We start from the raw sequence: 16,081 nt of genomic DNA, 5'->3' as shown, positions 1-16,081 counted from the left end.
TCACATAAACTATGATGATAACAGCATGAAGAGCGATATCAATGACGATGTCCTCACATAAACTATGATGATAACAGCATGAAGAGCGATATCAATGACGATGTCCTCACATAAACTATGATGATAACAGCATGAAGAGCTATATCAATGACGATGTCCTCACATAAACTATGATGATAACAGCATGAAGAGCGATATCAATGACGATGTCCTCACATAAACTATGATGATAACAGCATGAAGAGCGATATCAATGACGATGTCCTCACATAAACTATGATGATAACAGCATGAAGAGCGATATCAATGGGGATGTCCTCACATAAACTATGATGATAACAGCATGAAGAGCGATATCATTGGGGATCACTTTCGGAGCGACATTGAGAAGGATAAAAAGCTGACAGCCAATTAGAATCCATAAAATTGTAGCCATCACCTTCATCAACACCAGGAGAGACTTTCTTTGGTCAGTTTGGAGGATTTTATTGTCAAAGTAGTTATCTTTGTAGTTATTGTTCCTGGTGTGAGACCTCTATAGAATTTTGGAGTTAGGATGTATCTTACACTATGTTATGAGATGAGCTATGCTTTGGTCCCACCATGTGTGTATCAGGTGTTCTTCTAAAGAAACAGTGAGTTTACAATTTAGATTAGATTTAGATAGACTGCAGTACCAATGCAAGATCCAACTGCCATCTCTCAGTACATGCCTCAAGCTCACAACAAGGCCGTAGCCTAATCATATTATACTTTGAAGTGACATGTCCTCCCCAATATTCAAAAATGCTGAAAATGTCCCCCCAAGTATCAAGACATAAATTGTTAGGCTACAGTAGTACACTGTTGTGCAAAATAATCACCTCTTACAAACTGGAAAATGGTATGCTAAATGGTTAAATATCTGGAAAATGGTATGCTAATTGATCAGATGGACAGTATGTCTGCTTCTGTACATTCACATACACAAACACCCCCTCACTCCCCTCTTTGCTTCTATGCCAGCCCCCACTGGAACCTTTCCACTTATAGTCCATTATCTTTCCCTTTCTGACTTGCATGAGCTCAGGTCAGGTCTGCAGGCAAATGGAAGTTCAAAACTGGTAATATCCAATAGAACTGATAGAAGTTGATACAAAGGTCTATCACAAAATTAGATGATAATATATGTGTTACTATTGATTTACTATACTATGGATTATATTATAAGTTATAATGCAGTGGTCTTTTTAACGGGGAGCACAAAACTAGTAAACATGAAACGAACACAACAGGAGGGTTTCACCCCTGCCACCCCCCATGTTGATTCCATGACTATGGCCTTGTAACATAATATGAAGCTATGTGAACTTAATTAAAGCTATTTTATTGGAAGTAATTTGTCTAGCTGTATCCTCATTAATACATTTTAAACGGAAAGATATATTGAACACATCTTTTTTTTGTGCAACTGATGTCCACATTACAATGCAACACATTCAATTGATTGTTGTTTTTCAGTGAAACATGACTGCAAGTTCACACCTCACAGTTGTACTATGTTGAGTGAGACAGAAGTCTGTGATGATGAGATTGGATATAGCACAGAGTAACTTTTCTGTTCAAATGTACAGTATGTGGCCGAGTGGTTGTCCTCTGAGAGCCAAATATACTGTATCCGATGGCTAATCCTTGACTGGGAAGTCGGCCCATGAGATTTACTGAGTATAGAACCCTGTGCAGGTTACACTTTCTCTAAATAGCCTTCTGCGCATAGAGTAGCGCCAATTTCCATTTGATCGCTACCGTATGTCCCATATGAAAGTAGATAGATAGATAGATAGATAAATAGATAGATACTTAGTAATAGACTGGTCAGTAATATGCTGAAGACCAAACATATTTTCACATATCCCTGTGTTTCATATTTTGTCATTATGTATGAATCAGTAAAGCAAATGCTGACTACTTGCAGGAGAGAACTCATTTTCAGAGAAAGGTAGAGGCTCTTCGAGTCAGTTCAAATTGGACAGAAAAAGCTTTATGCCTGATTGGGTTAAATTCAGCAACACAGAACACACACACACACACACACACACACACACACACACACACACACCACATGGCTCTCCTTCACAAAACCATTCAATTAAATGTTTCCTTTCCCGTGTTGCTTGACCACAGCCACCTGGGCTCAAAGTGACATTGATAAACAGCTATCTAAGGCATCAGGCAGGATTAGATCTCCATCAAACTGCCCCCTCTCTCTCCCAGATAAATTACTCCATCTGTTTTACTCTAATGCAGTAAAACAAGACAAAGACAGAGTAATGGTGCCATTTTATGGGCAATTTTATGATTGCCATTTATGCCCCATTTCATTATTTTATGAGAAAAGAGGAAGGTGGTTTATGGCAGCATAAATTTGTCTGAATAACAGTTTGCTCAAAAAGGCATTACCAGCTTTTTGTTCTCAAAAGTCCTGAACAGCAGTAGCAGCAGCAGCAGTAGCAGCAGCAGGGCAGGCCTTACTGATGGTTTTGAAGAGGTTGCTCGAGGGCAGCGTCACCTGCACTTAGCATCAAACCCGAGACGAGAACACACAGTACACAGGACACAGCTGTGAGCAGAACAGTGGAGCGCGGTCGGTTTTCATCTCATTAACCTACGCGTGGTGCTGCCGCACTGCAAGTCCTGCAATATGGGCTCTTCACGCAGTCCGCTCAGGTCAGACAGGCAGCAATGCATGGATGGCAGATACGGTGTCACAGAGAGGCCCTTGAGGCTATGCTGTACGTCGCTAGTTAGAATTTGTCCTCAGAGCAAGTGTATACTGTTACACATACATACACACAAGCTCATATGGTTGCCTTTTATTTATTATCAATGCACACAAACCAACCCCATACCATGATGCACATATTTAAAGGTGCAGTCAGCGATTGCAAAGGAATGTTTGTGTTTATGTTTATATTTAAATTTACCAAAACAACGTACATTATATTTTAACCAATGACCAAACGAAACACACCAGAGAAGAAGCTCACCCCTACCTTCAGTATACCCAGACAAACTCCACACAGGGTTTTGTTTTTGTTTGGGGGATAGACTGTCCCCACTTTGTTTGTTTCCAGTTTTTGGAGCCGGGTCTGTGACTGGAATGGGCAGCTAGCGGTCATGGGGAGATGATTGCTGAATGTGACAAAAAAATTATATAATCGTTTACATAATTTTTAAAATCATGTAGGATCGCTGACTGCACCTTTAAAGAATATGTGACAAAGATTTTGTTGTTTCACTGAATTTCTAAACAGTAAAAGCATAGAATACATGACGAAAAGGATCAGTGATACACAGAATTATTTGCACATAAAACTGTAAACATGAACATGATCCATAGGATGGATCCATCGAAAAGTATTAAAGCATTTGAATTCCCGGCATGGGAGGCAAAGTAAGCTACCAACGCTCTCCAAATATGCCTCCGTGTGGGATGTTATTCTGCATGCACAGCGCCTTCTGTTGACCTGGCTAAACAGTAACTTAGTGAAACATGACTAAGGAAAACACATGACCTCATGAGAAAGTCCACAAGTGTCAGACTCCTCTGATACATAATCAGTAGTATATTTAACAGGAAACCCCACTGTTTATCAAAAAACAAAACAAAGTGAGACTTGCCAAAGGTTGGGCGTTTGGAATATACCACAATTTTCTCTGACTGGGAGAATCCAGTGGAAGAATCGTTTGAGCTCATGCTCAACAGGGATGGATTACTGCACGGGCCTACCGGGCCCAGGCCCAGGGGCCCAAGGGGTTAGGGGGCCCTGAAGCCCAAGCCTTTGCATGGAATGCCTCAATATCAACAAATCAGGATGAAGGCTATGAATCTGATTAAATTTAGTATTGGCCATCCCCAAAATGCACCAGAATACAGGAAATCACATCAAAAAAATGTAAACATTTCTGGGGGAGCACCCCCAACCCCCCTCCCACATATACATCTTAATACATTAATTAATACATCTGGGCCCAGGGGCCCGAAAGTTCATAATCCGCCCATGATGCTCAATCAAATAAAAACTCAGAGACCCCAAAAAACAGACACACAGACACTTTTCAGAGATGCAGTTTGTTTTTGTCCAGTAAAGAGCATTCCTGTATCACCATGGATTTGATGGACTGCTCTGAACCTTAAAAAATGTTTTTTGTTGAACTATATGTTGAGGGCATGGCCTTGTGTTATCTGCCAGGCATTGAAGAGTAAAGCAGGATGCACAGGCGCCAGTGTGTTTGCTTTCTGCTATTTAACCACCAGTGTCAGCTATAGGAAAGGAAACAGAGAGGAGGGACCAGATCTTGATCCTATAAAAAAACACTACTAAGACTCCAAAAGATAACCCTTGTGTATCAGCGAGGTTGAGGCCCATTTCTCTAATAGGTACACAAACTAGTACACCACACACAAATGAAGGAGGTTAGGGTATTTAAAGGAGAATTCCGGTGTGATATTGACCTAAAGTGTATTGAAACATGATACCGAGTGTGAACGTATGTCTCATAGCCCATCTCGACTTGTCCCCTGCACTCCAAAATCTGGCGCTAGTTAGCCGATGCTACCAACAACTTTTTCAGTAGTGGTGCTTCGGCATCGGGCTAGCCATGCAAATAAATCACTGTTTTACACCCATTTACGAGGCTCAATGTATCTCCACACTTCATTGGTAGACTTCCTAGGGCCCTGACATTTAAAACGAGACATTGAGAACTTTGAAAAAGCACTGGTAGTTTACTTACAAGACGATTTATACAGACAGTATCTTCACGAAGTTTAACGTTTGCAGCCATCTTGAATTTAGTCACGATAAGTCGAGCAACGAGTAAGAATGAACAGGTATGATAAGGGATCAGATTCCAAAAATAATTCAGTGGAAATGCATGGATTCCAGTTTCTTCCAGTAGCAGCAACTGGAATCCATGCATTTCCACTGAATTATTTTTGGAATCTGATCCCTTATCATAGCTGTTCATTCTTACTCGTTGCTCGACTTATCGTGACTAAATTCAAGATGGCTGCAAACGCTAAACTTCGTGAAGATACTGTCTGTATAAATCGTCTTGTAAGTAAACTACCAGTGCTTTTTCAAAGTTCTCAATGTCTCGTTTTAAATGTCAGGGCCCTCGGAAGTCTACCAATGAAGTGTGGAGATACATTGAGCCTCGTAAATGGGTGTAAAACAGTGATTTATTTGCATGGCTAGCCCGATGCCGAAGCACCACTATTGAAAAAGATGTTGGTAGCATCGGCTAACTAGCGCCAGATTTTGGAGTGCAGGGGACAAGCCGAGATGGGCTATGAGACATACGTTCACACTCGGTATCATGTTTCGATACACTTTAGGTCAATATCACACCGGAATTCTCCTTTAATAAGGCAACATACTGTGTTTATCACCAAATGTATTGGGGAATAGAACCAAAGATTTGAGTTGCAAAAATGTTTTTGAACATAAACACATTGTTAACTAACTGGGTTAAAGGAGAATTCCGGTGTGATATTGACCTAAAGTGTATCGAAACATGATACCGAGTGTGAACGTATGTCTCATAGCCCATCTCGGCTTGTCCCCTGCACTCCAAAATCTGGCGCTAGTTAGCCGATGCTACCAACATCTTTTTCAATAGTGGTGCTTCGGCATCGGGCTAGCCATGCAAATAAATCACTGTTTTACACCCATTTACGAGGCTCAATGTATCTCCACACTTCATTGGTAGACTTCTGAGGGCCCTGACATTTAAAACGAGACATTGAGAACTTTGAAAAAGCACTGGTAGTTTACTTACAAGACGATTTATACAGACAGTATCTTCACGAAGTTTAGCGTTTGCAGCCATCTTGAATTTAGTCACGATAAGTCGAGCAACGAGTAAGAATGAACAGCTATGATAAGGGATCAGATTCCAAAAATAATTCAGTGGAAATGCATGGATTCCAGTTGCTGCTACTGGAAGAAACTGGAATCCATGCATTTCCACTGAATTATTTTTGGAATCTGATCCCTTATCATACCTGTTCATTCTTACTCGTTGCTCGACTTATCGTGACTAAATTCAAGATGGCTGCAAACGTTAAACTTCGTGAAGATACTGTCTGTATAAATCGTCTTGTAAGTAAACTACCAGTGCTTTTTCAAAGTTCTCAATGTCTCGTTTTAAATGTCAGGGCCCTAGGAAGTCTACCAATGAAGTGTGGAGATACATTGAGCCTCGTAAATGGGTGTAAAACAGTGATTTATTTGCATGGCTAGCCCGATGCCGAAGCACCACTACTGAAAAAGTTGTTGGTAGCATCGGCTAACTAGCGCCAGATTTTGGAGTGCAGGGGACAAGTCGAGATGGGCTATGAGACATACGTTCACACTCGGTATCATGTTTCAATACACTTTAGGTCAATATCACACCGGAATTCTCCTTTAAGAACAAACATTTTGCAAAATGGCCCCAAAATGGCTCCATAATCCTAATGGAGACTTGGGGGATATTTTCAGTGATATACAGACGTGTGCACAAGTGATGCAGTTTTAACACAAACACCTCGTGCACTTGTATTTCTACTACACTCAGTGCATGAGCCAGGCCAGCTCTCGTGGCACAAGTTACCCATTCTCCAAATCTCTCCTGAAGTCACTACTTAGAACTGTCAGATGGCCGGAGAGTTTGTCAAATGACTGGGCTTCACAATGGTGTAGAGACAGAACCCTAATGGCATCATACAATTTCAGAAATCTCTCTCTACGAATATGAATATACAAATATTATTAAGTGCGAGCAGTATTTAAATTTCAGATGCAAACTAAAAATCACAAATTGACCCAATGGTTAAGCCAGAATCTCTCATAGAGTCGTGACGTGTGTGACATTGGAAGTTATGCAGAGATTGCACGCGGGCGGATTTTCGTTTTGCTGCTGGGCAGCTCTCGCTCAGTGCGCATTACTGAGTCATTACTGGCAGGGCGATAGGACAGTTTGTGAGGCCCACAGCTTAAGAGGGGAGCTCTCTCCCCGGGGACACGCGGGAGTCAGATATTTGACCTCAACATTTTGGGAAGCCGTGTCTCCCTTTCACTTCCTGTGAGAGGCCAAAGTGAACACAACGGGACAGGTGCTGAAACATGAGACCATAGACCCCACCACCCCACTTCACCTCCCCTCCCCATCTTCAGCTCAGTGCATGGGTCACAGCTGTGTGAAAGGGGGAGACGAGCCCCATTCACTGCCTTGGGAAACACCCAGTGGGTTTTGCAGCGTTGAAACAGACACCAGAGGCTTGGCTAGTTTTATAAGCAAATTCTTGGGGAGAAATTTTGAGGCAACCGTTAACGGGGTAGAAAATATCACACAGAAATGTGGATCTGTGTGAGAACGCTCCACCACTGACCAGTGCTAAGGCCAGATGTTGTCCGTCTGCATAAGCAGTGGTATTGTGTCCGCGGACATGCTTTGAGGTCCTGGGTCAAGCTGCAGCGCTTATGAAGTAATCAGCTGCAAGACCTTCATAATGACTTTGGCCGCCGTGCACAGCAGAGGACTGCTGCCAATGTTTGTCTTATTAATAGACAACATATTCAAATTCCAACGGAATAGTGTATCTTTTTCCGGATCACAGACCCACAATAGGGGGGCTAAATTAGTTCTAGGAAGCTGAAATGCTCTCTCATTTAAAGCAACATGACGCTGCATGTAGCCAGGAGGAGACCATATTTCAGGCCTAACAAGGCTCTCGGTCTGTACTTTGTTGACTATTCACGGTCTTGGTTTCCAGTCAGTGTCTTTTAAAGACAAGTTCCATTGCGACAGCCAACGTGCGTCAGTCCCAGAAGGTAGTGACGACTCTTCACACTTTAACCCCACAGAAAGACAGGTGTATAGCATCTAAACCGTGTAAATACGAGGTGAGAATAGTAGGATAGAATCAGGACATACTGTAGTTCAGGGTACGGGTAACCAGAGCCAGGTCTATGTGTGGTAGTATGTGAGGCAACAACACTTCAGGCTGGGCATTACAGGGTAATGCCCACCCTGTATGCTTAAACTGATTTCATGGGGATGAAGCTATTGGGTCAACCTAACACTCAGCTGTGAAGTCCTTGAACAGAGATTGACTTCCATCCCTGTGTCTTTGGGTGCTCTGGCTAAATCTGTCAGCAGACCCAGAAATGACTTAGGCTGATTCTTCCTGGAAAACAAGATAGGGTTACTCTGACCTGACGTAAACGGGATAATTTTATGTTTAACCAGCAGTGTCGGAAACACAGGCTTCATAATCCAGGCCATGTCGATAATGTGACAACATAACAGAAATAGCTGTCTGCATATTAGCATACTTTTCTCTTTGGGACTACATTTCAGACTCCAGCACATCAGACGTTGGTTTGCTGGCATCGAAACTTGCTACATTCGGGGACCCTTGCATAACTGAAAGTTTGACAGTTTGTCAAGTTCATTCAAGAGATCTGTTGCACTCTCAGGATGATCGTCTTACCACAGGCTGTATGAATATTGAATCGGGGGTGCTCAATTCTCAAATCATAAAACATGGAGTGTGTTTGCATCGCCCTGTGCCCACTCCTCTGTGGTCACCATGTATGTCATTCCCATCAACTTGACAGGTCCGCAGCCTAACGAATGATGAATATTTCAGCGTCATGTCACGCACGGCATGCAATGTTTGCTGTGCGTTACCGGGGTGAATTTAGAGGAAGGCCTGCTATACAAACAAGGCTAACAGAGAGTGTGTGCTTTCTTTAGGGGGAAATCAGTCATCGTGCAGCCCCTCTGGAATGCCCGGTGGTGCATTTTCTGAAAGAGAGATTAGCGACAGCAAAGCGAAATAGTGGGATCCTGTGTTTACCCGCCGAAGAGCCAGGAATCCGATGGCCAGGGTTCAGAGCAATCGGCCGCAGAGCGCAGCCATGTTGAAAGAGGAAATTTCTGTCCAGGTTGCTCTTGAGAAAAGAAAGGCATATGCTTCGCACAGCCTTCCTGTCATTGTAAGAAATCACCGGCCTGAATATTTTTCTGCCTTAAGGAGAGTGATTAAGACTGCTAGAGACCACACCTAAATCTCAACATCGAAGCACAGAAAAAAAGCCTGACAGCAAGCATATGTTGACTGTTGGCTTAGCTTACTGTAGGTTGAGCTTGCGATATGCCATGGAGAGGAGACCACCTTAGGAGTTCTTAATGATATTTTTAAATTAGAAGGGCCATATAATGACAGTTATTTACACAATTCAGATATTTTGAATGTGAAAGTTATATTTGTTACTTTAAAGAAAAGAATACTGAATACTGATTTTTTATTTTATTTTAAAAGGCAGTGTACAACATGCCAACAGGAAAAGCAGAAAAACATGACATCTGCCATATTTCAAATTAACGGGTAATGACAGTGTTTCACAGTCTGAGATGGTGCTGGTCCACAAGTTGTTACCAGTGTTGTTACCACAACGTTACCAAGTCAGTAGGCCATGTGCTTGACTGTAAAGGCCACCGTATTTCTTGTCTGCTCTCTAAATGACACAATGATCAAGCTCCATGTTTGCTGAAGAGAATATACATTCATATTTGTGAATCGACCGTTTTAGCTTAATAAACAGTGTGATGTGTTTCTTCTATTAATTTTCTGTACTGTGAGGCCTGGAGTCATTGATTGGTCTTTATGGATCACATAGATTTGTTTCAGGTAATGGAATGGAAATGGAACAGGTAAAGAGAGAGAAGAAAGGAGCAGGATGGAGAAAGGAGGTTTTTCTACTGTACAGATATTGCTTGTCTCATAAGCCATCACTAACCTTCATTTATCTTGCATAATACACCACAAACAACATTTAAAAGTCTTTGGCATCATTTTTTTTACCAAGCTTTAGCCATGACAGCCATCTGTCCAAACCACAGATGTGTGCATGCCATTTCTGCCCTTTGTTTTGACTTCTTCTGCGGGACTTAGATGACACTACCCCGTAGACCCAAAAGTCTTGGGCTTTACAAATGGAAATAGAAAGGTCCCTGGTCTGACATTGATTCATTGCCCACCCATGGAGGAAAGCCAGGTGAAAATCCATAAAACTGATTACTATTTCCAAGTACGTTTTCCAGGAAGGAATTTGGAATGAATGACGATAATCGACAAAGAACTGTGAAAAACACTGTAGTCTGTGTGCAGACAGTATTGATGTTGATGCACAGTTTGCAGGAAAACTTTACTCCAGCCCTAGTAATGAAATACAGACATGAGAAGACGTGTAAGCATTGCTGAATTATTTGCTACTGCCGGATCTGACAGCAAAATGAACTGTTGACTGTTGACTTTATTTATTGTGGGAAAGAAATTAGATGAAAGATAATGTTCCTGTGACATTCATAGTAATAAAATGATGAACTACTATTAGTTCACACAGCAGCTCCCAATATTGCAAGGCAGATCACAGTGTAGAGATGGATGGAGGCGCGGAGTGGAGCATTCAACGCTCCTAGAGGACTTCTCTCCATTCAGAAGGCTTTGAAGAGGTATTTTACAGCATTTTTGTCGCCCCCATTCAGAACATTAATGCAGCCGTTTCCTTCTCCTCCTACTACTATTCTCCCATTTCACTATTAGCTGTATGAGAAGATTTGAAGCAAAACTATTCATAACTACGTCAGTGTGTGGTGGTGAATTCCTTATCTTCATTTTCAGAGGCTTGTACTGCCTGTTCTCCGAGGGAGAGAAAAAGCCCCCTCCTGATGTGAGGTGAAGTGCTTCATTGAAGCCAGTCACAGGCATGCTGTTACGATGATGAAATGCTTGTTGAGCAGCCAGTTATGCATGCTGACAACAAACGCTCGGAAGCACAGACGGAAAAAATAATTTACATTACCATTGGCTTCCAAACCATATTGTGTCCACCGAGCGGCTTATTGAACATTTGATTAAACACTCACAGGTGGTGTTTATGATGTTTTCAGATAAAGTTACGCGAGAGGAAAGCAGTGTTTACTGGAAAGGCAACAGGCTGCTGCCGAGTTGCCCTCTCGGTGTCAGCTGTATTATCAAGCCGAAGTGTGCAGGAGCATTGTGATGAGAGATGATTCACAATAGCGGTGACTAATCTGGCCTCGGAAGCCTCGGAATCCACTTAAAGCTACTGTCAACAACAGCACAGGGACTGGACAAAGCTGGGCTTCACTTCAAGAGATCAAAAATAAAAGTATCGCAGCCTCACTGCCCACATTCACAAGCACACTTTACAGGTTTTCATTTATTTCAGGAACGGTGCTCAAACTCCCCCATCCTCGTCATCAACATGGACATTTATATATTTATCTATTGTTTCATTTATTTATTTAGCTATCACTTCCTTAGCTAGGGCAGACCAGGGCCTTAGAGCTGGACTTTGTGAAGAGCTTCATCAAGCATAGCCTGGATTCATTGTCCTTTCACACACTTGGCAAGGCATAACCCCATTCACACGATGACAATGGGGAAGATCCAAATTTAGCTACATTATTGTGGGCACTGTCAGTGTGAGATGTAAACTCCACATTCATCTTTGACTTTGTGAATGTATGTCAAATTCCATTGTGATGCCTGTCATGCACATTAGGGGAAAAATGGTCCCTTTTTGTTGGCCATATACAAAATGGTGTTTAAAGGACTGCCTTGCTAAACATAAGACTTCTATCAGGATGGCGAACCCAGACTATCCGATGGCAAGACATTTTAGCGGATGCCTCAATAGAAACGTCTTTACTATGCATTCTGGGCATTGAACATGTTACACCTTTGGCAAGGTGTGGCAATAGAATACAAAAACAGAAACAAAGGAAAGGATTTTGGATACATTGTTTAGATGCAATGGAGTCCCGGTCTTATTGATGATATTGATCTCACTTGTGCTCTGTAAATGTCTCCTGTGAAAAACAGTCTGTAGATATAGTCTCTACTCTATGTTCTTAATGTGTATTTGTGTGTTTTTTGTGTTTCTTGAGTTGGGTAGCATATTGAGTCAGGTAAGACTCAAGGCAACATGATCACAGAAGGTTAGTTGATTGTCAAGCATGACTCCTAAATTTCGTGCAGCCCTGGTAGGTGCAACAGTCAGGGAGACAATTTTGATGTTGGTGTGATGATGTATGTTTAGCTGGGAGGACCAGCAGTTCAATTTTGAGAGGTTTAGCTGGAGGTGCTGTGGCTTCATCCATGTAGATTTGTCTGAGAGGCAATCAGAGATCCTTGCCGAGACCAAGGGGTCATCAGGTGGAAAAGACAGATAGAGTTGTGTGTCGTCTGCATAGCAGAGGTATGAGAAGCCGTGCGGATGGATAATCGGCCTGAGAGAGGGGATGTAGATAGCAAAGAGGAGGGACCCCAGCACTGAGCCCTGGGGGACCCCTGTTGTGAGATAGTGAGGTGCGGACAGATGTCCAAGCCATGATACGTTAAACAAGCATCCTGCAAGGTAGGATTCAAACCAGGAGAGAGCAGAGCCCGAGATGCCCATGTCTGAGAGTATAGAAAGAAGAATGTGGTGATTAACGGTGTCAAAGCCAGCCGATAAGTCAAGCAGAATGAGTACTGATGACCGTGCGGTCGCCCTGGCTTCCTGGCTTTTATTCAATGTAGCCATTGTAATAAAGGCTTTTTAAACGTATCCATCCTCATTTTCGCCCTCATTTTCACCCTCCTTGGAGTGCCTGGATTGCTCTTTATCATGGAATAAAAACCTAATGTTGAAACCCTTAAATTCAGATAAAGCCTCTATTTCTGCAACAACGACAGCTCAAAAACTATATTGGAACAGCTGATAAGCATTTTTGAATGAACAGATCACTGAAAAATATCAGAAGTTAGTAAAATAGACCAACCATAGATGACTCCAAATTAGATCGGAGACATAACCAGGTCATGAAGGTTTTTTTTTTCCAATTACAGTGCATGGTCATGCACAGTAAAAAGGGGAGCTTTTGTGTGTGTTTTGCAAAGGGTTTTTTGTGTGTTTGTGAGTAGATAGATAGAGAGAGAGATAGATAGATACTTTATTGATCCCCAGGGGAAATTCAAGGTCTCAGCAGCATACATACAACACAAACACATTCTTTAACAGCAGAAAGAGTAATTAAAGTATATAATATTTAAGCAATATAGCACGAGTGAGAGTGGGGTTGGTCATGGATATTCCCACGGGTGTTGTTCGGCCGTAGCCACGAGGCCGAAGGCCGAGTGGCGCAGGCAACAACAGCCGTGGGAATATCCATGACCAATCCCACGATCACGAGTTAATTTAATTGTTAATTTCGACAACATTCTTACGCATCAAAAAATAGTTCCCTTTTCAATAGACAGCGTCTTGGTTGCTAGGTAACCAACATTCCAGACCCCTCGTTATGGGTCTTTGTGGTTTACATGTCTTCTTGAAAGAAATGTTGAAATCACATTCATATCTAGGTTTGCTGCATGCATGTTACAAGGACACTGGGCCATGTCATGTAAGGGACATGGTACTGCAAAAAAACGGAAACATAGTCTACATTGCAGAACCAGTCAAGTTTATTAATGTATAGTGAATACATGTTACACTACTGTGCACAGCCTGATGTGACGATGCTAGCACGTTAGCAGCGGTTAGCTAATTATGCTAACGTTAGTTATTTACAAGTCTCCTCCAAGTGACAATCATATTATACACAATGCTGGCAACAATTAGCATCCTCGTTTATCTTACTTACATTGAGTTGACTGTGTGGCTTAATCCACAGATGTGGTGAAGCACTGTTTCGTTATGGTTTGCTAAGGAGTAACCCATTGCTTGAAATAGTGTAGAGCTTGAAATAGTGGAGGTGTCAAATCTTCGCATTGTATCGCGTAGTGATTTATTATTAGCTGTGCTGAGTCTGAGTTGAAATGTCCAGGGATATTCCAACTCATGGAACGTCTCTCGGCCAATCAGAAACAAATAAATAGTTCCATAGAACCCAATTGTTGTATTAAAAAAACACAACTAAGCAGTAAGGACAGTAGAAGATAAAGAATATGCTAAATATACTAAAATACAAATTATACTAACACTTAATACAATATATAAAAATATACTAAAATACAAATGACAAAAATACAAATTATACTAACTAACACTTAATCTAAATCAATTCTAAAAACAGTATCCACATAGTGGTGATTAATAAATCAAAGATGCTTGCAATGACTGAGGCAGGGACTGAGCCTACTGTCTACAGAGGCGCTTGCAATGACTGAGGCAGGGACTGAGCCTAAATGTGTTGTTAACACATTTAAAACCGAATGCCATGTATGTTACCTTGTATGCAAGTTTCCTTGCATATCCCATCCCTGCCTTCACTTTTAAATTTTTACATAATTCTCATAGATGGTAGCTCCAGAGACCTAGATATGATCTCAGATATGATTGTTCCACATATCATTTTCCATAATCACCAATATTTCTCCTAAAGTGATGAGGCATTTTTACAGTTCTGCGATAATTTAAAAAAACATCTCCTTGCTATCAGCTTTGGACATTGTTCTTGTCACAGGCTAATTACAATACAGACATATATTTATTTTTATTTTTCCCCTTATAATTATAAAAATAACATAGGCTGAAAAAAAAAAAAGGAACCCTTGTTGCTTGAAATAACCTGGGCTTATGCTTAGCCTTTTTACAAAATGTTATTACTTGGGATTCCCGGCAACATTTACTTTTTTCCCCAGACTTAAAAACATTTAATTTTCGGGAAAATAGACCACACACATAAAAATACATCTCAAATTCTCTGCTGTAGAACTCCGGATACCAGTCGTTGAGTCAGTCCCGACAGTGGAGATGGAGCGCATCACTGTGCTGCTAAGCTGCAGGCTTGGCAGAGGGAGAGAAATAAATTCCGACAAGTAGAAGCTGGCCAGCTCTAGGGTCTCAGGAGGACAATGCACGAGCATCTTGGCCGTGGGAAAGGGAGTGGTCACGGGCACAGGCTTATTGGGCTAACTGAGGTGTGTTTGTGCATGCGTGCGTATACGTGTTTGTGTTTATGTGTGTGTGTGCGTGTGCATGTGCTTGTGTGTGTGTGTGTGTGTGTGTGTGTATGTGCTTGTGTGCCTGACTGTGTGTGTGTGTGTGTGTGTATGTGTGTGAGTCTGTGCGCGCGTGCGTGCTTGTGTGTGTGCATGTACGTCCGTGTGTGTGTGCGTACGTATGCCTACATGTCTACTATGTGTGTGCATGTGTGTGTGTGTGTGTGTGTGTGTGTGTGTGTGTGTGTGTGTGTGCGTGTCTGTGTCTGTCTGTCTGTCTGTCTGTGTGTGTGTGTGTGTGTGTGTGTGTGCGTGTCTGTGTCTGTCTGTCTGTCTGTCTGTGTGTGTGTGTGTGTGTGTGTGTGTGTGTGTGTGTCTGTGCGTGTCTGTCTGTCTGTCTGTCTTTCTGTGTGTGTGTGTGTGTGTGTGCGTGTTTGCATCAGGAAGGATGTCCTGATCACACCACTTCAAATTTCATGGGGCTGTAAATTCCAAGTCATCCAATTACTTCAAATGATGTCGTCAACCCGTGCTTCTGCATCTGTTGTCTAACCTGAAGATGAATTATTAACCAGAGAGATCTGAATAATGCTCCAATGTTCTTTTGGAAACAAGACAAACCAAGAACCATTTAATTTGTGTGCATCAACAAGAATTGGTATCATCACTTTAGTTAATTAAAATCTAGATTAAATGATTATTCCTTGTCATGTCTTCTTCGTTTCTGATGCAATGCATCTAAAGCAGGAGTCTCAGACTCAAATTAGCTGGGGCTACTTTCCAGGAGGTCTTCTTATAGTCTTACAGGTGTTCATCTAGTTGTGCATTGCCAATTAACATCAGTTCATGTCCATGCTTTTATCATGTGAATGGAAAGGGGAAAGGGGTGAAGCTCTGTACAAGCCCATTGGACTTCGTTCCCTTCTTGCACCATTTAATGATAATGTGTGCTAAATAAATAAACTAACAGAGTGTCTATTTACACCCCTGGTACGAATAGCCTTGGCCACACAGCTGAGCTATTCATACCCTGTG

This window comes from Alosa sapidissima, chromosome 2 (assembly GCF_018492685.1).
Source record: "Alosa sapidissima isolate fAloSap1 chromosome 2, fAloSap1.pri, whole genome shotgun sequence".
Lineage (NCBI taxonomy): Eukaryota > Metazoa > Chordata > Actinopteri > Clupeiformes > Clupeidae > Alosa > Alosa sapidissima.
The sequence above is the reverse complement of the archived record's forward strand: the minus strand, read 5'-3'. Positions refer to the sequence as shown.